This window comes from Talpa europaea (assembly GCF_964194135.1).
Source record: "Talpa europaea genome assembly, chromosome: 14".
In the NCBI taxonomy this organism is placed as follows: domain Eukaryota; kingdom Metazoa; phylum Chordata; class Mammalia; order Eulipotyphla; family Talpidae; genus Talpa; species Talpa europaea.
The window spans coordinates 78,222,530-78,245,492 of record NC_140082.1 but is presented as its reverse complement, the minus strand read 5'-3'; the positions used below and the strand labels follow the sequence as shown (position 1 = coordinate 78,245,492).

Below are 22,963 nucleotides of genomic sequence, written 5' to 3'. Positions count from 1 at the left end.
TCTGAGGATGCTGAGGGACTCATTCCAGATGTCAATCTGAGGTCCAGATGCATAGCACTCTAATAGGACAAATAAGATTCTTAGAGCCAGGCTCTCTTTGGTGATATTCCCCTCCTCCCAGAGAAAACATAATACATTGTTGCCATGCATTTTCTTCCTCTCAGAACTGGGCATTGGCCCTCCATCTTCTAAAGCAATTAGGTATCTTTAGTTATGACCAGTGATACATGACTTACTTGATTTTACTTACTTTGAACAAAGAGTTGTAGATGGAAACCTGTATATAGGAAATATATTCTTGAGTAACAAATAAAAAGATTGAATTCAGAAAGGAATAAGTAACCATGATGGGTACTAAGTTTCACAAATGTTGGACTATGTGCAGGAAATAGTGAATGTCTACTTTAAATAATGACAATGGAATGAATTTTAGTTCTCTGTTATTTTTACTATTATTTTCTGAAACTCTGCTTTTGCTTCTCTTTCCATGTTCTGCTGAGATAGACAGAATGGGATCAGGTCTTCCACTTCTACTTGGTAAGTAACTACACCAAGATTCTTTAAAATTCATATGCTGTATGCTCTATGTCAGGTCCTGAGGTCTCTGTGGTTGCCTTTTTAGAGACTTATTGAAGAATATTTTCATGATTTGTCCTTTTTCTCACTCAGACCCTTATCAAGGTCAGCTGTATTATTGAGCCTTTATAATTGCTTCTTTCATTTCTTTTATGCCTTAATGGGAAAATGCTGAATTTTAGAAATTATTTTTTAGGTGATTTCATATTGGCTCCAAAAATTATTGTAGTAAAATCTAAATATACCAAAATATTATCATCTTTTTCTCATTTATTTATTTGGATTTGAAAAATAGACACTCCATGAATCATAAGGTCTTTGTGGTCACACTGCATTATATTTATGCTTCTACTTCAATATTTGAGGGTTGATATAAATTAGTTATTACTTTTGAAACATGGGAATTACATATGAAATTTTGTTTTATCTCTGAGACATTAATATTTTATATGATAAAAATTACAGTATTTCTTTTGAAACACAAAATAGTTCAATTTACTGTACTATGCTCCTCTGAAAAAGATCTTATATGAGAGGTATCAAATGGAGAGACATGGAAATATCATATATGGCATCATCATTTCTTATTAAAACTCAAAATAGGCATCACAAGGAAGAGTGATCCATGTATGTCCTGGCAAGGTATCTTGAAGATTTTGTGTTACTTGGTCACTTAGTGCTGACCAAGTGACTACTTAGTCACTTAGTGACTAATGTCCTAAGGATAAATTTTTTTTTATAAAATTCTGTCACAATCCTATCAAATAGAATTTATTTTTGTGTTCATTTATTACGTAGTTACTGTTATTATTTATTCTCTAGAACCATAAGAGATCAGTTTAAAGAGAGAACAAATCTTAGATAAAAAAGGAAATTAATACTCATAGTTATCAAAATGACCTAAATCATTAACAACCTTTTAAATAGGCATGTGGAGATGAAGGAAAAAATGGAACTTTTTATTTCAAAAAAAGTATTTTCACAAAACCCTATTTGTTACCATTAGTCACAAACTCAGGAGTCAGGGATGTTGTCTCAATCCAAAGAGTATATCAGCACATCGTTACTTAATACATTTTCAATAAACCACTCACATAATTACTCCATAATAGTACAGGACTCACATAAAAGAAAAATGTGACTAGCAAAACAGAACCCTCCCTTTTAATCATCTCTTTAGCCTATTTTGCCAAAATGCCGTCCCTTCTGAAAATTTGTCATTTTTTTAATCTACTATTTTAAAGTTTATAAAAATGGAATTATATAGTTTGGTTCTCCTCGTGACTACATCATTTGCTCAAAATTCTAGTCTGATGAATATTTTATTTAAAACATCAAATCCATTATTGTATATGTTAGAAATATACTCTTCAGAATGTATATGCCTTAGATATTAATATTCAGTGCATCCATTTTGAATAAACTTGCTATAAGAGTTTCAATCATATTATTTAAAAATATTCATTTTTGTTTTTTCTCATTGCATGTCTGTTTTCTATTTTTCTATTTTGTTCTTAACCTCATTAATTTTTCCATTTGCTCTTCTGGAGCTTGATTTGTTTTTCTTCATCTAGATTCTTTTAAGTATAATTTATTGCTTTTCAGCCATTTTCTGTTCTACCTTATTGTTTTTCACTCAAGGTTTTCCTGAAAGCACTTTTCAAACGCATGAGAACAAATTGGCATTTTATGGTCTATCTACTACTCATGTGAATATATTTTTTAAGCTTCATATTTATTTTTAAATTATAGATTGTTTAAAGGGGTACTGTTTTATTTCCAAGCATTTGGGCTTTATCTGTTGGTTTTCATTATGAGTTCTACTTAATTCCATATGATAAGAAAACATACTTTGAAATTATTTCATTAGTTTGGAATTTTTGATATCTCTCTAATGGTCAAGAGTATGGTATAACTTAGCAAATATTCCATTGCACTTTCAATTATATCAACATTTAATTATATCATTGTTAGATGCAGTGTTTTATACATGTCAATTAGTTCCACTTTGAAATTGGCTTGTCCAGACCTGTTGTATATTTACTAATCTCTGATCTGAAAATTTATATGGTATATATTTATTGAGCTGTAAAATTTCAGTGCACTCACTTTTGACATACATATTTCAATGGTAAGTTTAAAATATTTCACCAAACTAGTCCAAATATTAGCTAATATATTTTCCAGGGATATTTTCTATTAAATAATATGTTTCTTGAGATATAATAATTAGGAAAGGTCAAGAAGTTTCTCTTTAAAACTCAGATATTTTCAGTAAATCAAATATTATAATAGCATTTAATACTGTCAGTCATGCCAGGGGTAGTCTTTCATTTCCAATCACCTAAATACTATTATTAATTACAAAGCAAAATTTGATTACTAAGATTCAGATATTCTGAAAAAGCCATCTCCTGGATAAATCATATGGGCTTTAATTTTTATTTATAATTTATATCCTGATAATGCAAGGATGACAATAACAGAGCAAAATTGATTACACTGATAAAGAATTGTTGATATGTGGAAAACAGTCTGGATTTTGACAACTTCTAGAGTAGGGATTTTTAAGATTCTGGTATTATATATGTTCCTTTACAGATAATTTGAGCACATTTATATTTGGCATATGGACTTTTATCTTTGTTTATTTGTTTTACAAGCTGACAATAGATGCCTGTGAGGAAAAAAAAATATATAAAGTTATAAATTATGGCCCCATATTGAAATAAATTAGTCACATAGAATACAAATTATTTTAATCCAGCATAAGGAATACTTCATAAAAGTGTGCAGAAATTATCAAATCATTGCAATGTCTAATAACTACTGATAACACACATTTTAGTTCAAAATCAATCACCTTATGAACATTAACATCTAGTTCAATATCAATCACCTCCACTATAGTAACTAGAGAATGAAAGAGTAGAAGACACAGGCTCCTTTTGTGAACAAATTTATAGGAAAACCCCAAAACAATGGAGATATCAAACACACTAGAAGAGACTGAAGTTTCTGACATCTATAACTACAGCCATAATAGCATAACCCCTAACCAAATAAATATAAACTTCACACAAAAATCTATTATCTCAGATCATATTGTTCAATATATTTTTTACTAAAAAAAAAGCTACAAGGCACGCTTCAGGCAGGGAAAAATAATGTGGAGTGACAATTATCATAGCAGAAATCTAGAAAACTTAAATAAGGGACCAGGAAAAAGAATAACTTTAAGAAAGACAATATCAAAATCAACAACTAGGAACCAGAGACACTCTATGGGGGGTGGGGGGTGGGGGGCAGGGAAAGGAGGGATTGGGGTCAAAATAAAGGGGTTGTAATTGTATGGGGAATATAAAAATACAATTTAAATTTAAAAAATATTCTGAAAAAAAAAGTTAATGCTTAAAAAAAAAAAAAGAGGAAAAAGCACCTGCTGAGAATAAACAGATCTCAATAAACAAGAATAACCATGAGGAGAAAAAAAACACAACAACAAACAAACAAAAGCAAAAAAAAAAAAAAAAGGTTCAGTCAGATTCGGGTACCAGCTAGAAGCTCCAGTCTATTCTGGCTCTCCCTGCGCCCTCCATTTCGCTTCCGGAAACATGGCTTCCGGTGTGGCTGACGCTGATGGCGTCATCAAAGTGTTAAATGACTTGAAGGGCCACAAATTCAACAACCAGAGGAGGTGAAGAAGCACAAGGAGGCGGTGATCTTCGTCATCCTGGAGCCGGGCAAGGAAATCCTGGTGATGTAGGCAGGGCCGCAGGCAACCAACCCCTCCGCCACCTTTGTCAAGATGCTGCCGACCAGGGCTGCCTTCGCGCCCTCCATGACGCAACCTGTGAGAACAAGGAGGAGGACCTGGTGTTCATCTTCTGGGCCCCAGCGTGTGCTCCCCTTCAAGGCAAAAGACCTATGCCAGTTCCTAGGACGCCTTCAAGAGAACTTGACAGAAATCGAGCATGAATTACTTGCCAGCTACCCTGGCAGGAAAGCCCTGGGGGCCAAGCCTGCAGGAGTTCCCTTCAGCTCCCTGCCTGGAGCATTTGACAGCCCCAGACCTGCCCACAGGGGGTTGCAGGCTTCCCCCTTCCTTCCAGACTGGAGGGGCTGGGAGAGACCCCAACAGGGGGAAGACCGTTCCTTCACCAGCTGCCCAAAACACCTCCCGACCACCCCGGATCCCCAGCCCCGGACCTCCCTCCCTCCATCCTTGAGGAACCCAGCCTTCCCCAAACACTCTTGATCAACTGATTGATTCTTCTTGGGCCAAAGTCGACGAAGTCTCCCCATCCCTGCCACCAGGGATCCCAGTTGGAGGGGACTGTAATTTTTAAGGACACCGCAACTCCCTACCTGCTTGTTCCCTTTCCTGTCCTGCCAACTTCCGAGGCAGTAATGACTCTGCGCTGGTCTGTTAAAAAATAAACACTGTGAGAGACTTGAAGAATGCCTTTGATGTGTTCATCAATGGAGTAGGCAAGAGTAAAGAATCAGTGAATTTGAAGATATGCCAACAGAAATTTCTCCAGCTGAATGCAATAAGAAAATAGAATTTTAAAGCCATAATAACATGCCCAAATCTTTCAGAATTTATATATATATATATGCATATTGGGAATATCAGCATAGGTAGGAGAGGGGCAGAAGAAATATCTGAAGTAATAGTGGCAGGTATTTTTTCAAAATTAATGATGGACACTGAAAAAAAAGATGCAGGAAGCTCAGAGAACATGGAGAATAAGTAGCTACAGCTAGGCACATTATCTTTAAACTGTCAAAACGAAAGAAAAAAATTTGAAAGAGTCATAGAAGACAAAGAAAATAAAGAGACAAAAATAAGAAATACATTGTACTTCACTTTAAAAATCATACTAGCAAGACCAGTGAGGCTTGAGATACTAAAATGTTGAAATTAAAAGTCTATCAACCTACAATTCTGTATCTAATGAGATTATCTTTCAAAAGTGGAGAGGAAAATGACAGAGTAGACAACTCTAGGATCCTCTCCTACAGAAAAACTGAAGGAAAAAAAAGAGCTAAAATGGTTTCAGAATTCTATAAAATAGTCAAATCCAGCAGATGCTGAATCAAGAAAAAGGTGAGTTAAAAATATAGAAAATCTTTCTGATGTTTTACCTGCCCGGTCCCCTTCTCTACCTTCTTAGAGTGGGATTCTGGCTCCTGGTTCTGAAGGGAGCATGACAGGTCTTAGTTCCATGACTTCTTTTATTTACTGTTGCTGTGGGTTTATTTTGCTCTTCTATCTAGTTTACTTAACTAGGAGCTAAGATTATAATTTAAAAAATTTCTTGATACTTACACGTTGACCCTAAGATTACTTACAATTGTGTTATTTCATTTCCAAAGGCTCATAAACTAGATCTTTCTTGTTATTTTTCAGTTACTGACTTACAGTTTGATTCCATTTTATTTAGGTAACTGACTTTATATTACTTAATTTGTTGAGATTAACTTTATGGCTGAGGATGGTCTGTGTTGGTAAATATTCCAAGAAAACTTGAAAAGAATGATTGTTTTGTGTTGTTGATTGTTTCATAAATTTTATTATACCTTGTTGACTGATGTTTAGTTCCCCTATCTCTTTGCTGATTTTTAGTCTAGTAATTCTATCAAGTGTTGGAAGTAGAAGTTGAAGGCCCTGACTATAATTTTGGATTTTCTCTTCTCAGTTCTGTCAAAAACCTGACAGAAATATAAAAATATTTATAAAAATACAATTTAAATTTTTTGTCCCATGTTTGTCCCATGTTTGTGTCCTGTGTGTTTGGTGCACACACATAGGATTAGTCTTCTTATTGGATGAATTTATTATCATTATACAGTGTCCCTCTTTCGCTTGTGGTTTCCTTTACTCTGAATGTACTGTATCTTTATAATATAGACCTCTTTTAAAATAGCAGTGTTTGAATATATTTTACTTCCTTTTATTTCCAACCTACTTATGTCATGTTGAGATGAGTTTTTTAGGCACAACATATAATTGAAGCTTGTGTTTTAAAATCCCCTCTTTCCATCTCTTTTTTATACTGATGTATATTTCACATAACATAAAATTAACCATGTTTAAAGTGTGTACTTATTAATACTCAGTGTGGTGCAACAGCAGTTCTGCCTGGTTCGTAAACATTTTTAGCACTCCAAAAGGGGCCCCTGTACCCATTAAACAGTCAATTCCAATTCCAATTCCCCAATCTCTGGCCATCACTAATCTGTCTTGTGTCTCAGTGGGCTCACCTTTTCTAGATATTGCATGTAAATTGAATTATACAGTAAGTGGCCTTTGCACATCAGTAATTTAGTGTTCTTGAGACTTATTCATGTTGTTATATGTATCAGTATTTTCTTTGTATGTTTCAACAATATTCTGTTTAATGGCTACAGGACAATTTGCCTATCCATTATCAGTTGATAGGCATTGGAACTGTTTGCACCTATTGGCTGTTGTGCATACTTCTGTTACGAACCAGATGTGTAAGACTTTGAACACTTCTCTCTCTCTCTCTCTCTCTCTCTCTTTCTGTCTCTCTCAAACTTTTTGCTGGGTGATATAGTAATTCTATGTTTACTTTATTGAGAAACTGCCAAAATATTTTTCACAGTGGCTGCAACAATGGAGGTGAGTGTTCCAATTTCTTCACATCTTCACAAAACTTTTTACTTTCTATTTTTTAAGTTATAGCCATTTAATGAGTGGAAGTGGGCATCATGTGATGTTGATTTGCTAAATGCTAATGACTGATGATGTTGAACATCATACTGAATATGCTAGAAAGAAAGAGGTTGGTGAAACAGATATATGGGGCAGTGTGTACATTTTTCATTTCCTTTTCTGACCTAATTGCATTAGTAATATCCTGTATGATATTGAAGAGTAATGGTGGAGAGGAGATAGCCGTGCCTTAACCTGATCTTAATGGGAGAACATCGAATTTTTCATCTAGTGTGATGTTAGTGGTAGGTTTTTTTTCTATGTTCTTTATCAAGTTGAGGAAGTTTCCTTCTGAGTTTTTTGAAGGTTTTGGGAGTTGGTTTTGGCAGATTTCCTGCATTTATTTATCATGTGATCTTATTATTTATCATGTGATCTTTTTCTTCCCCCCACAACTATCCCTTGACCCTATCCTCAACCCCCTCTCTCAGAAACGTCACTTCATTTATTAATATTCACTCATTTTTATAAGTATTCTACTTTGTCAAAATGTCTACTACATAAATATAAAATATTTTTTTCATTGTCTTGCTTTATTACCCATAACTTCTTCAAACACCTTTCATTTTGCTGTAAATGACAGCATTTCATTTTTCTTTATAACTGAATAGTATTCTATATTGTGGATCTAAAATGCAAGTTCTAGAACCAGGTCTAGGTCTGAGGTCCAGGTTATAGGTCCAAGTCCAATATCACTGTCTAGAGATGAGGTGCAGAACAATTTGCAGTGTGAAGGTTAATTTTATCGCTTTGGTCCATGTGTCTATCACTGGGCATTTAGGCTGCTTCCATATCCTAACTATTGTAATTAGTGCTGCAATTAACATTTTAGAGTACATAGTCATGGAACATATTACTAGTATTTTCTTCTATACATTTTATTATTGAAGGTCTTATATAGAGAGATCTTTAATTCACCTGATATTTATTGTTGTGCATGAGGTTAGAGAGTGATCCAGATTCACTCTTTTACATGTGAGCTTCCAGTTTTCATCACCATTTATTAAAGAGGCTCTTCTATCCCCATGTATGGTCATGACTGCTTTAACATAAGTATTGATATGTACATAGGTTTATTTCTGGGCATTCAATTCTGTTCTATTAATCTGCATGTCTATTTTTATACCAGTACCATATTGTTTTTAGTATTGTTTCTTTGTAGAATAGTTTATAGTCAGACACTATGATGTCTCCATTTTTCTCCTTGTCAGGATTGCTCATACTATTCAAAGGCCTTTTATGGTTGCATATAAATTTATATGCATGTGTGTCATCTGGCAACAGTGATTATTTCACTTCTTTTGACTTCTTTCAGTGTTTTTTCTCTCCAGAATTTGTGATTTGTCCTATTTCTTCATATTCAGTTTTTATAGGTTGTAGTAGGAGTAAGTTTTCAGTCTGCTGCCTTTGCACCAGGTGGGTGGAGAATTTGTACCTTCAAGGAATATTAGGTAAAAGGAACTGGGGCATTAGGGTCCAAAGGGTCCCCTTCAGTGAGCATCAGGGACTCAAGCTCCCTGCTGTGCTGTGGGGACCAAATTTGTGTGGTTAAGATCCACAGTGATCCCCTTTTCTGGGCCAGCTCAACCTGAAAATCTGGTATAGATTCAGGCCAGCCTCAACTACTTGGCTATTTCTTCAGCACTAATTTCACTGTCCTTGCATGGATTGTAGTTAAGAGAGGATCACTACTTGGGCTTTGTCCTCTTTGCTGTTCTAGGCAGAGCCTTATTATTGGGCACTTGCTCCTGTTGTTAAGATCCAGGTGCTTAATCTCTAGTTAGTGAAAGTGTTCAATTGCTGCCTTGACTTTGACCCTGGCCCTGGGTGGGAGCAGCAGGTATTTATAATGTCACAGCCTCAGGCTGCAAATAATAGCTTCATCTATGAGGTGTCACAGGTGATCTGACATGGCTCCTCCCAAGTTTGGGCTCCAATTATTCTATATTGTGGGTGTCAGGTTCAAGCTAGTTATCACTCTATACTGCTGCTCCTATAATTCTCCAATATGGCATTTTCTGTCCTGGACAGTAACTCTGTGCACCCCCTTCTTAAGTGCAATGCTAGGTCTCCAAAGTCCCTCAAGTACCCCTAAGACAGCAGTTGTGGGGAATGGGCTCCATGTGGCAGCCACCCCTCTCTCTTGTGGGAGGTACTGCCCTGGAGCACTGCAGATTGCAATTAGTTTTTCCTACACCCTTCTACCAGACCATTGCTCTTGTACAATTTAGTTATGTTTGCATTTCCGGGATTATTAACTTTATTCTGAAGCAATTTAGTTGTGACTATATGGAAGAGGCAAACCCAAGCATCTTCCCTCTGTACTATCTTGCCAGACTCCTTCTGTGTCTGTTGATGATAGAATATGTTAATTTATTTTCAATGTTGAACCAGCCTTGCATATGTAGAATAAATCCCACATGGTTGTGACGTATACGTCTTTTTAACACATTGATATTTCACTTTTTTTAAATATAAATCATTCTATTATGCCATCACTTTTTTTAAAGATTTATTTATTTATTTAGACAAGCACTGGGTACAGTCAGAAGCGCAGGAGGGTGAGGGAATTCATCAGAGCCAGAGCGGGGAGCAGAACAGGCAGACTGATGAAATACACTGCTGAGGGGAGCAGCAGGCGTGGCAGGAGAGGTCTGTGCGTCATGTGGACCCTCACCGGCAGCCGGGGATGGAACCGGCACTGCAGAGGCTGTGGGCAGCTTCGCAGCCCAGTGCTCAACCGCTGCGCCACCAGGGGAACCACGATATTTCACTTTTTAATACATTGTATATCTGCTACAGCAGCAGATATACACATATGTATTATAAGCTTATTGGCTTGGGTTTTGTCTGGAATTTTTAAATTGTTCTTTCAATGGGGTAGTTTTTTTAACCATCTTTTTCATGGTAACTGTAATTTTCAAAGAATACACTTTTGAGAAATATGTCTGAGATGTGGCCTTATTCCTATACTGCCTCTTTTCCAAAACACTGATTACAGTCATCTGATTTTGTAAACATTGATTAGTATCTTTGTGTTGAGCACAATGTATGAATTGAGAGAGTTTCAAATTCATCTTATTTTCATCTAACAGGAAGAGAATTTGTTTGATACAAATGTATGCACCTGAGCATTTTTCTCATATAAAGTTTACAAACATGTCAGTTTTTTTTTTTTTTTTTTCTGATGGCCAAAAAGAGTTTCTCTAATGAAAAGGGTGTGTGATTCTGGGGTAAAGGCATCTTGGGTTTTGTGTGTGTGTGTGTGTGTGTGTGCACATGTACTTCTTTCTTCATTCAGATTTCTATTTCAATAAGAACATAATTTACACTTGATCTTAGCCAAAAGGCCGAGAAGCGATAAGAAGAACATAATTTAAAGAAAAATGTATGATACTTGGATCGTGTTGGATTATAGGATTATACTCTTTAATATTTGGTTCTCTTTAATATTATTAACATTTGATTATACTCTTTAATATTTTATTTTATGCTATCTTGAAATAAAGATGAACTTTGAGAACTTACATCTACATTTACACAAGCATTCCAAGATACATTTTAATTTTACTCTGACAGAAAGTAAATTTGAGTTTATTGCTTTTTGAATTTAATTGTCATTATTAAGCCTATGAAAATATTTAGAATTGGCAGGTATTAGAATGAAAGTTGCCAAAAGAAAGAAAGAACAAGAAAATCTTGGAGAATAGGCAGATGTTGGAAACAGGGAATAAAAAGAGAAGACAGAAATCCTGCAGAGTCAGCATTTGTTAGGTGGGTTAAAGAAGGGAACATGAAATTTTGGTTAATCAATATATGTCATAGGTGGAAATAAGGCGGGGCAAGAAGGGAAATTTTTAAGAATTAGAACATTTTACAAGGAAGAAGACAAAAGAGAGACTAGTGGAGAATGGCATATATGAGAAGATTAGAGGGGTGAAAAGTGGGGAGAAAGTTATGGAGAATTTGCTAGCATGAGGAGGAAAAGGAAAGATAAAATCTTTTTTTAAACAATAAAATGACAGAAGGGTTATAAGTACAGAAGAAGTAGGGGGAAAATTGGAGATGACATTGGGAAGATGGAGGGAGAAGTTCTTGGAGAATTGGCATGCTTAAGAAAAGGGATATAGGGCCTCCCCGGTGGTGCAGCGGGTTGAGCGCCACGCTGTGAAGCTGTTCACAGCCTCTGCAGCGTGGGTTCGATTCCTGGCCGGCCAGGGAGATTCTCACATGGCGAAGCAGACCTCTCCTGCCTTCCCCGCTCCTCCCCTCAGCAGTGTCTTCAGTCTGTCTGCCTGTTCTGCTCCCCACTCTGTCTCTGGTGAATTCTCTCACCCTCCCGCACCTCTGACTGTACCCCAGTTCTTGTATAAATAAATCTTTAAAAAAAAAAAGAGTTAGAGGTGGAGAAAAACAGTCATAGTCATGGAGAATTGGAAGTCATCAAACATAGTGTGGTAGAGAGGAAAAAGAAAGTACGAGGAAGAAAGTAAAAATTTGGGGAAAGCACAAGTACAAGAAAGGAAAAGAAGTGTAATGTAAGAGAATATAAGAAATGTAATATAAGGAAATGTAAAAGAAAATGAAGACTTGGCAGATGTCAGAGGTGGAATTAAGATTGGAAAACAGGAGACTATCCAAATACACATCCAGTTCTAATTGTGGACCCAAGGTCAAGATGCAAGGCAAGTCCAGATCCAAGGTCCAGGTCCTTATCTAAAGGTCTATTTTATCTTTTTTTTTTTTTTTTTTTAAAAAAGCTCTGTTTCATTGATCTTTTGAATTGTCTTTTTGATCTTTATTTTCTTTTTTTGTAATTTCATCTTTCCTTCTACTGACTTTTGGTCCCATGTTTTTCTATTTTTTTTCTCTTTTAACTTTAAGTTTAAGCTTAATTTTTTTTTTTTTTGGTAAGTTTTCTTTCATCCTACTGCTGCTTTTACTGCTCTCATAGTTTCTGATAAGTCATGTCTTCATTTTTATTTGTCTCCAGATATATTTTTATTTCTTCTTTGATCTCCCCATTGACCCAATAGTTGATCAGCAACATGTTGCTTAGTTCCCACGTATTTGTAGTTTTCCCCTTTGGGTTGATTTCTGGTTTCTCATAATAACTACTTAAGGTTAAAGTTGAAGTTGTTCATTTGAAACCTTCTTTTCAAACAGATGCTCAGCTTAGAAATTTGTCCCTAATCATTGTTCTGGTGACATCCAGTAAATTTTTATATGTTGTGTTTTCGTCTTCATTTGTTGCAAAATTCATTTCCTTTTGACTCTTTTGTTTAGTAATTAATTTAAAATATCTGATTTCTTAGAGATTTTTCTATTATCACCTTCCTACTGAGAACAAACTTTATATGATTTGAGTACTATTTCTTATTACTGTAGCAAGTCATATATTGAAAAAGTAAACCATATTATAGTACACAATTGAGTAGTATTTAGTACACAAATAATGGTACTAATAATGGTATTAATGGTATTTCTATTAGTTTACAGAACTGTTAGCCTGTATTTGTGTGTGTTGTACTTATTTTTATCCTGGAATACAGCATTTGCAAGTATAGTAGTCAATTTTGCCCTCTCACCTTCTAAATTTCACTTGGTATCTCTTGAAGTAGGCTTTATTCTTGACAACTTGAAAAACCCCATCCTGTGGAACAGACCAGCATATAAGTTTTTGTTTGAATACATAGTCCCCCTTATCTGCAAGGGGTACATTCCAAGATCCCTAACAGAGGCCTGGATCTGCAGATAGCAGCAAACCTTATGTGCTATGTTTTTTTTTTTCTTATATATGCATACCTATGATAGTTTAATTTATTTATGCACAATAAGAGATTAACAATAAAACAGGACACTTATGACAATATACTGCAATAAAATTAGGTGAATGTGATCTCAAAATATCTTATTGTTTTATGTAATATTTTTAAGGCTGTGATTCCTACAAGTTAACTGGAACTACTAAAAAATGTTGGGAGGCGACTATACATCAGTTATTTGGGGTATATACCTATTAGAAGAATTGTTGGGTTATATGTTAATTCTATATTTAGTTTATTTAGGAGCTGCCAAACTGTCTTCCACAGTGACTACATCATTTTGCATATACCCCCAAAAGGAATTTCTCTATAGCCTCTCTACCATTTATTTTTTTTAAATTATAACCATTTTGTGGATGTGAGGTATTATCTGGTTTTCAATTTATATCCTCCTAGTGAATAGTGATGGCTAGTATATATTCATGTAGATTTTGTATATGTCCTTTGGAGAAATGCCTGTTTAGGTGCTTTGTCTATTACTGAGTTGTCTTTTTTGGTAAAATTGTTTGATATTCTGATACCAGATCATGTGATATGCAAATAAGTCTTCCATTCTTTTATCTCCTTGATAGTGCTCTAATGTATAAAACTTTAAATTATTTTAAATTTTAATTGATTCATATATATTTTACATCATTGTTTATTTTTAAATGTTTGCTTTTATTTCCCCCCTCAGGTGTAGTCCCCAAGAATTTCCTTCACCAGTTCACCTGTGCACCATCACCACAGTCCCCTGTGCTGCTCCCTCCCTCTCTCCCTCTGATCCCTCTCCCTCCTCCTCCCCTGTAGGATGTCTCTGGTTTATAATTGTTTTTGTTTTGTTTTGTATTATTATTTTTTCCCCTGATGTCTTATTTGGTTCCCCTATAGGTGAAACCATCAGATATGTTTTTTTCTTCAGACTTATTTCACTGAGCATAATTCCTTTCAAGTTCCTTCCGTGTTGTTGCAAATGGCATTGGTTTATCTTTTTTGATTGAGCAGCAGTATTCCATTGTGTATATGTACCATATTGTCTTGATCCAGTCATCTATTTTCGGGCATTCAGGTTGTTTCCAGGTTTTGCCTAATATAAATAGTGCTGCAATAAACATAGGGGTACAGGTATTCTTTTGAATCATTGCTTTTGTGTCCTCTGGGTAGATCCCTATGAGTAGAATTGCTGGGTCATATGGTAGCTCCATTTTTAGTAGACTGAGGAACCTCCAGACAGCTTTCCATAGTGGTTGGACCAGTTTGCACTCCCATCAGCAATGTAGGAAAGTTCCTTTTTCACCACATCCTTGATAACATTGGTTGTTGCTAGTTTTTTTGATATGTGCCATTCTTACTGGTATAAGGGGATGTCTCATTGTGGTTTTGATTTGCATTTCCCTGATTATAAGAGATGTTGAACCTTTCTTCATATGCCTGTTGGCCATTTGCATTTCCTCTTTGGAGAAGTGTCTTTTAAGTTCTTCTGCCCATTTCTTGACTGGATTGTTTATTTCATTTTTTTGAGTTGTGTGAGTTTGTATATCTTTGTGATCAATTCCTTATCAAAAACTTTTTAATTTTGATGAGGTCCAAAGTACCTACTTTTTCTTTTATTGCTTATTTTTTTAGTGGCACTGTTTTTTTCTCTTTCATTCTACTTGGTTTTTTGTTTTGTTCTATTTGGTTGGAGAATTGTACTTACATGATTTTGGTATTTTAAAATTTACTAGTCTTAATTTGTGGCCTAACATGGTCATTCCTGCATAATGTCAGATGTGCACTTATAAAACTGTTCATTGTTGTGGTCTATTATGTCTGTTAGCCAGTTAAGATAGTCGTACTATTGTTCAAGCTCACTATTTCCTTTCGATCTGTTAATATTTTCTTCGCTGTTGAGAGTTATGGGTATTGAAGTCTCCAACATTTTTTAGAACTATCTATTTAATTCTGACATTTATTCTTCCTATGTTTTTGGAATTGTGCTGGACAGGCTTTTCTTTCAGCCTTTTCAGTATATCATTTCCATTGCCTCTGGCCTCCAAGATTTTTTTTTCTTTTAAAGATTTATTTTTATTTACTTATGCATACAAGAACTGGGGTATAGGCCACAGGTGCAGGGGGTTGAGAGGATTCAACAGACAGAGTGGGGACCAGAACAGGTGGATCTACTGAAATACACTGCTGAGGGGAGCAGCGGGTGAGACTGGAGAAGTCTGCTGCGCCATGTGGGTTAGCTCCCTGAACGGAGATGGAACTTATGCCACAGTGGCTGGCAATTGCTTGATAGTGCTGTGACTTTAACCCTGTACCACCAGGGAGGCCCCTCCAAGCTTTCTTTTAAATAATTCAACCAATAATCTTAATACTTATTGTACACAATGAGCAGCTTCTCTTGGTTTCAAGATTCTTTGTCTTTGTCATTTTACAGATTAAAATGTATATTGTAGTGGGTCTCTTTTGATTTATTCTACTTAGGGTTTGCTGAAATTCTTGGACTTATTAATTCCTGTCTTTCAACAAATTTGTATAATTTCCGGCCATTATTTCATCATATGAGCTTCTTTCCTCACATGGATCCCATGATATTCTTTTTTGATGGTCCAAGAGTTCTTTAGGTCTGTTTACATATATTCAATTTTTTTTGTTGTTCCTTAGACTTTTTTTTTAAAGGGCCAGGTTCATATTTATTTATTTATTTATTGAAAAGATTTATTTATACAAGCACTGGGCACAGTCAGAAGCGCGGGAGGGTGAGAGAATTCACCAGAGCCAGAGGGGAGAGCAGAATGGGCAGGCAGACGAAGTACACTGCTGAGAGGTGCAGCGGGCAGCAGGAGAGGTCTGCGCGCCATGTGGGACCCTCCCATGCTGTTGGGAATCGAACCAGGGCTGCAGAGGCTGCAGGCAGCCTCATAACCCAGCGCTCAACCGCTGCGCCACCGGGGAGGCCCTGTTCCTTAGATTTGACCATTTCAATTGTTCCATCTTCTAATTTGCTAATTCTTTCTCTGCTTGCACAAACCTGCTGCTGAACTACTCTGGTATTTGTTTTTTCAATTAAGTTACATTTTTTTTAGCTCCAGAACTTCATTGGTCTCTCTTTCAGAATTTCTATCTCACTGTTGATCTTCTCATATTGTTCTCATGTAATTTTCCTGATTCCCTTTAGTTTTTTGGTCTGCATTTTTCTTTAGCTATTTGAGTATATTTAAGATAGTTCTAAAGTCTTCATCTAGTTAGTTCAGTGCTTCTTCAGAGACAATTTACCTTTTTCATTTGAATTGGCCATACTTTCCTGTTCCTTTGTATGCTTTGATTTTTACTGAAAGTTGGTATTTGAAAAAAACAGCAGTTTTCTCAATTTTAATAGACCAGCTTCTGATTGCTTCACTGATTAGTTGGGCATGCTCTGGGTCTAGAGATCAGTTGTGGTAAAAGCTTATGGTCTTCTCAGAGCTTGTGTCTTACCGACTCCATTGTGTGGCCTTTTCAAGTCTTCTGCATATATAGCTTCTTTTGAATGCCTAATTCCTCAAAGTCTCTCCTGACTTCTTAGGGCTTTAGTTGGTCTATTTGTATGTCTCTCCCCATAGCGTTTTGACTTATGTGCCTGAACTATCTAGAGGACCACAATAGCTTTCACTACTAGTGACTACCTTTCCCCCCATATATTATCTGAGTGAAGTGAGACAGAACCAGTCTTTCAGGCAGCCCCTCCTTCCCAAACTGGTGACAATGTGGCAAATAAGATCTGATCTGTTCACTCATTCAAAAAAATTATGCCATGCCAAAAAAGAGGTGGAGCAAGTGGGAGTAAAAAAAGCTATTAAAAATTAAAGGGGAACAAGTTAAATGTCACTAGGCATGATGGGTTGAAAATTGTGGTTCACAAATACAACAAACTAGAATAAAAACAAATTAAAAAAAAATCTTTCCTACCATGTGAATGTAGTTTTGATTGGGCAATTGCTTGGTTGCCATAAAAGTTGTTTTCCAAAGCTTCTACAAGGTTATTTTAGCCAATTTTTGGTTCTTTTTGGCACTCCATGGGAGAATGACAACTTGGAGCTCCTGAAATCATCACTTTGTTTATCACAATTCTGTATTGACTTTTAAATATATTGATACTTATTTTAGGGCCTGGGAAATGATCTCTCTTGATAAGAACTTCCTGTGCACCTGAAAATTATTGATATCCTGCTGTTGTTGTGTGTTCTCTAAGTGTACTTAAGTCAGAATGGTTAATAGTACAGTTCAAGTGTTTGTAACCTTACTAATTTCCTGTGCATTTATTCTACCAATGGTTAAAAGAGATTAACTCTCTGACTTTAATTGTGTATTTATCTGTTTTCCCTTCAGTTCTATCAATGTTCATTTCAAGTATTTTGCAGGTCTGTTAAGTGCGTAAACATTTCAAATTGTTACGTCCTCTTTTTAAATTGACTCTTTTATAAGTAAAGTTCATTATCCTTGCTAGGTCTCTGCTCTATAACATACTTTGCTGGTATTAATATAGTCATTCCAGATTTCCTTGATTAGTTTTAGCACAGTATGTTTCCATCCTTTTACTTTTAAGACATTTTTGTCTATATATTTAAAGTGTATTTTCCTGTAGGATGCAAGTCATTGAGTCTTCTATTTTAATTCAAATATTCCATATTTATTAGTTTTTATATAATTTACATTTAATATTATTATTATGATTATCACCTTGCTATTTGGTTACCATTGTCTCATCTGTTTTTTTTTTCCTTCTCTTTTTCTACTTTCTTATGGATTATTATATTAGTTTCCTAGGAATGCTGTAACAAAGTAGTACAAAAACAGTTGGCTTAAAACAATAGAAACTTACTGTGTCACAGCTTTAAAGACCAGTATTCTGAAATCAAGGTGTCACCCTTGTCAGCAAGGGTCATATTCTCTTCCGGACCTTGTCTCATCCAGTTTCTGATTTTTCTGCCAGCAATTCTTTAGCACTTTGGTTTTATGATGCATTCAAACTCTGTCACTATAATCATGTGGCCATTGTCTCTCTGTGTCTTTGTTCTCTTCTTAATAATGATGCCAGTCATATAATTCTCATCTTAAATTAATTGTATCTGAATAATGTTTCCAATTAAGTTGACATTCACAGGTATCAGAGGTTAAAACTTCAACATATCCTTTAGAGAGGACATAATTAAGTCCATAGCAAATTTTTGTAAGATCGTTTTATCTCTTTCTTTGATTTATTATTGACAACTCTGTTTTTTTAATCTGTGGTTACTTTAGGGTTTGTAGTAGTACACATCTTTATTGCAGACAGTATACTTCAAGTGATATCATACCTATCACAGTGTATATTGTATTTCATCTCTCTGAACTTTAGTCTGTTGTTGGAATATTTTTACTTATTTTATAAGCCTCATAGTGTCATTTTTGTTTGAAAAGTCAGTTATCTTTATAAAGGCTTTAAATAAAAAACATATTTACTCAAGTAGTCACCAGTTTTGATGCTTTTCATATTTTGTGTAGATCTGTATTTGCACTTGACTTTGTCCTGAAAGCATAAGATTTTTATCTTTATTGCTGTTTTTGAGCAATTTCATTATTGTGTGCTTTGGTCTAGTTTTTTTCCTTGTACTTAGAAGTACACTGATATTCTTGAGTTGTGAATTTAGTTTTCTTTCTTTTTTTTTTATTTATATAAGAGCCGGGGTACAGATCAAATGCGCGGGAGGGTGAGAGGATTCACCAGAGACAGAGTGGGGAACAGAACAGGCAGACTGACTGAAATACACTGCTGAGGGGAGCAGGGGGCGAGAGAGGAGAGATCTGCTCACCATGTGGGTTGCTCCAAGGCTGGCGGGGATTGAACCGGCACTGCAGAGGCTGCGGACAGCTTCACAGCGCTGCTCTCAACCGCCTGCGCCACTAGGGGGGCCCGAATTTAGTGTTCTTAATCAAACCTGGAAATCTTTGGTTTTTAAATCTTCAAATATTTTTCTTTTCCCTTTGTCTTTCCTGTTCTTAATGAACTCTCTACACTTATGTATATTAGGCTGCTTTAAGTTGTTCCATTGCTGTTTTCTTTTTTTTTATTACTGTGGCTTGATTGCAGTGTCTAAAATGTAATTAATCGCACCAGTGGATTTTTCATTGTAAGCAGTTGCTTCATTTGAGCTCTTTTTAAAATTACCTTTAGTGTTTCTACATAACTTTGAACATATGAGATAGTTATAGTAACTTTTTAATGTTTGTGTCTGCTAATTCTAACATTGCTTTTTATAAAAATGAACAATAAGCAAGTTTTTACGTGCTTTTTAGATGAGAAACATGATTAGGTATCAGGGAAATTCAAATTGAAGTCAGAAAAAGATACTTCACCCTTACTATGCTGAAAAAGGCAGATAATAACAAGTGTTGGTGAAGATATGGACAAATAGGAATCCTCATACACTGCTAGTAGAAATATAAAATTATGCAGCGTTTTGGAAAATAGTTTGGCAGTTCCTCAAAAGACTAAACATAAGTTGCCAAATGACACAGCACACACACACACACGCATACATCTTATACATATATACATGCACACACACATACCCCAGAGAAATGAGAACATATGTCCACCCAAAACTTGGACACTAATCTTCAAAGGAACACTATTCATAAAAACAGAAAAAAGTAAAAATACCCAAACATCCATCAACTAATAAGTGAATACATAAACTGTGGTATAGCCACACAATTAACTATATTTCAGCAATAAAAATAAAAGAAATACACATGCTACATGAATAAACCTTGAATACATTGTGCTAAATGAAAGAAGCCAGACATAAGGGCCACGTGTTATGATTCCATTTATAGAAAATGTCCAGAATAAGCAACCTACAGACAAACAGTAGGTTAGTTTCTGTCTAGGGCTAAGAGTGTAGAGGGAGTAACAGTTAGTGTGTATATGGTTTCTTCTTGGGGTGGTGAAAATGTCGTAAAGTTGATTGTAGCAGTGGTTGCACAACTCTGAACATACTAAAATTCATCATGTGAGTGTGTTATACTCTGAAAGTAAAGATATGATGACTCAAATGATATTCCTAACTTTAAGCAGGAGATATATACACATGATTATGTAAAAGAATCCATACAAAAGTCGAGAAAATAACATCTTAGGGAAGGGATGATGTTTCCTTGTTAGAATGTAGGTTCTGTGTATGAGAAAGTGAGTAGATTTGAGACTGGAAAAATGGTCAGCAGGCCAGTGGTCTTAATACCTTGTGTGAGATTTGTTTGTTTTTTTTTTAAAGAGGCATGTATATTTATTTATCTATTTGTTTGTTTGTTTGTACATGCACTGGGTACAGTCAGAAGCGTGGGAGGGTGAGAGAATTAACCAGAGCGGGGAGCAGAGCAGGCAGAAGGACCGAAGTACACTGCTGAGGGGAGCAGCGGGCGGCAGGAGAGGTCTGCGCACCATGTGGGACCCTCCTCTGGTGGCCGGGGAGCAGCCGGGGATCGAACCGGTGCTGCAGAGGCTGCGGGCAGCTTCGCAACCCAGCGCTCAACCACTGTGCCACTGGGGAGGCCCCACCTTGTGTGAGATTTGTAGCAATAGTGCTTGTGTAGTACCTCATTTCAGTTTACAAAGGGATGTCTATGGTAAAGCCACAATATCATAGGGACACCTCCATGTAGGCACAATTGACTACATATGTCAATTAAGCTTAATTTTATAAGTATTTTTGGCATGTTGGCTAGGGGCATTATTTGGAAATCAGAAGCTGAATGTGACACACAAGGTCGCTCTTAGCTCATGGTTGAAGAAGTCACGTTATAAAGGACTAAGTAGGAGGCTGATCACTTTTGTAATCAGCCAAAAGTACCAGTTCCTGATGGGAATACACAATCCAGGAACACACTCCCTGGTTTGATGGCCTGTGTCCTTCATAGGGAGGGCCAGGAACCCTCCTGGCCATTGGCTCCTCTAGAGACAGCCTGTTTCGGTCCTTTAGAAGAGCGTTCTGTGGCTGGCTGACCCTTTTCGTGGTACAAGTTTTCACTGAAGGGTCAGTGTCTTGTGTGTCAGGTTATAGGCTTGGGAATCCTGCCTTGTTAAGGGTTATCTTATTCCCCCATTTCCACATTCTCCAGGGAGATGAGATGTCAAGAGTGCTCTTACTGTTGGCATTCAAGACCAGAAGTCCCTGGAGCAGGGTAAATACATACTGAAGGGGCATAAAGGCCCCTAAGTTACATGAGGGATTAACCGGGGGTTGGGGGGGAGGGTGAGGTATTAAAGTAAGGAGAAATAAAGTCCATTTCTAAGATGACTTATATAAAACTAGGGGACTACTATATATGGAGCATTAGAAACAAAGAGTAGAAGGTATCTTTGAGATTCCCAGCAAAAGTAATGTATGAATTATTTAAAAAAGCATCAGTCAACATGGACTTAAGATGTAGTCTGTAGTCACCCAACTTAACTCCTTAATTTCAAAGCATATACCTCATGGCATGGCGAGTGGTGAGCTGATCACCTGAGTTAACAGCCCTGTGATGCTGTGAGGAAATCACTTAGGTGGAGTTGTATCAATGGTGGGGTGAGTGTCACTACCAAATGGCAGCAGAGAGTGTGATTGGATATTCAACCAGAACCTGGCGTGGGTTCTGCATTTTGTTGGTGCTTACCTTCCCCACACCAAGGGCTGTCGGGCTCTTTCCTTTCTTTTCCAACATCAGTAAATCGCCACAAAGTCAATCCTCATATAATGGTGTGTTAAACTCTTCCTTAAATTGTCTGATTGTATTTTATAATTGAAGACAGTGTGTTTTTTTTAATATTTATTTATTTATTTATTTATTTATACATACAAGCACTGGGTACAGTCAGAAGCGTGGGAGGGTGAGAGAATTCACCAGAGCCAGTGCGGGGAACAGAACAGGCAGTGACAAAATACACTGCTGAGGGGAGCAGCGGGCGCGGCAGGAGAGGTCTGCTCGCCATGTAGGACTCTTGCAGGCGGCCAGGGATTGAACTGCCGCTGCAAAGGCTACGGGTAGCTTCGCAGCACAGCGCTGCCCAGCGCTCAACTGTTGCGCCACCAGGGGAGGCCCTGAAGACAGTGTTTTAAATGCAGATGGTTCTCCCCTGCATGGTTGTTACAGCTGACATCTGTCTTGATTAATTCATGCTACACTGTTAAATATTTGAAGATCATCCCTGATGCTTTAAAATCGAATACTGAAGTCTGTTGACTACAAAGCATTTCTAGCTTGTTGGAGCTCAGGCGAGGAGAGACAACTTTGAGGGGAAAGAATCAACAAAGGCCTGAGTAAATCCAGGCCCTTCACCAGCTGCAATAAATCAACCCAATCACCATTAATCCAATACCATTAAGATGGTTGTCCTGCTGTTTATTTTGTGTGTAATGGGTCAATGTCATTTTCAAAAAGCCAGTTCCCTTCACAAAGAAATTCTAATATTTTGGGCCTCTCTGGTGGCAGAGGGGTTCAAGTCTCAGCTATCCCAGCCATTGCAGCCTGAGTTGGATCACTGGCCAGGGAGCTACCCACATGGCGCAGCAGACCTCTCCTGACTCACCCACTGCTCCCCTCAGCAGTGTATTTCAGTCAGTCTGCCTGTTCTGTTCCCCACTCTGTCTCCGGTGAATCCTCTCTCCCCCTGCATCTCTGGCCTGTGCCCCAGTTCTTTGTATGCATAAATAAATAAAATAAATCTTTAAACAAAAAGGAAATTCTAATATTTTGCTCGTAAGTAAATTAGCTGAAAACTAGTGGTTGACTTGCTGAAATAGCTCAGCCAGTGACTTAAAATCTAGGTCCTGCCCCTCCACAGGCTTCC

The 22,963-nt window shown here is 36.7% G+C and overlaps 1 long non-coding RNA gene across 1 annotated transcript in view; it reads left to right on the top strand.

Annotated features, from left to right (window-relative positions):
* LOC311184341 overlaps positions 1–22,963 on the top strand; it is a 50,750-nt gene that overhangs the window by 5,382 nt on the left and 22,405 nt on the right. Inside the window, exon 3 of the long non-coding RNA XR_014617097.1 lies at positions 505–537. This is a non-coding gene — a long non-coding RNA (uncharacterized lncRNA). The remainder of the gene's footprint in view (positions 1–504; positions 538–22,963) is intronic.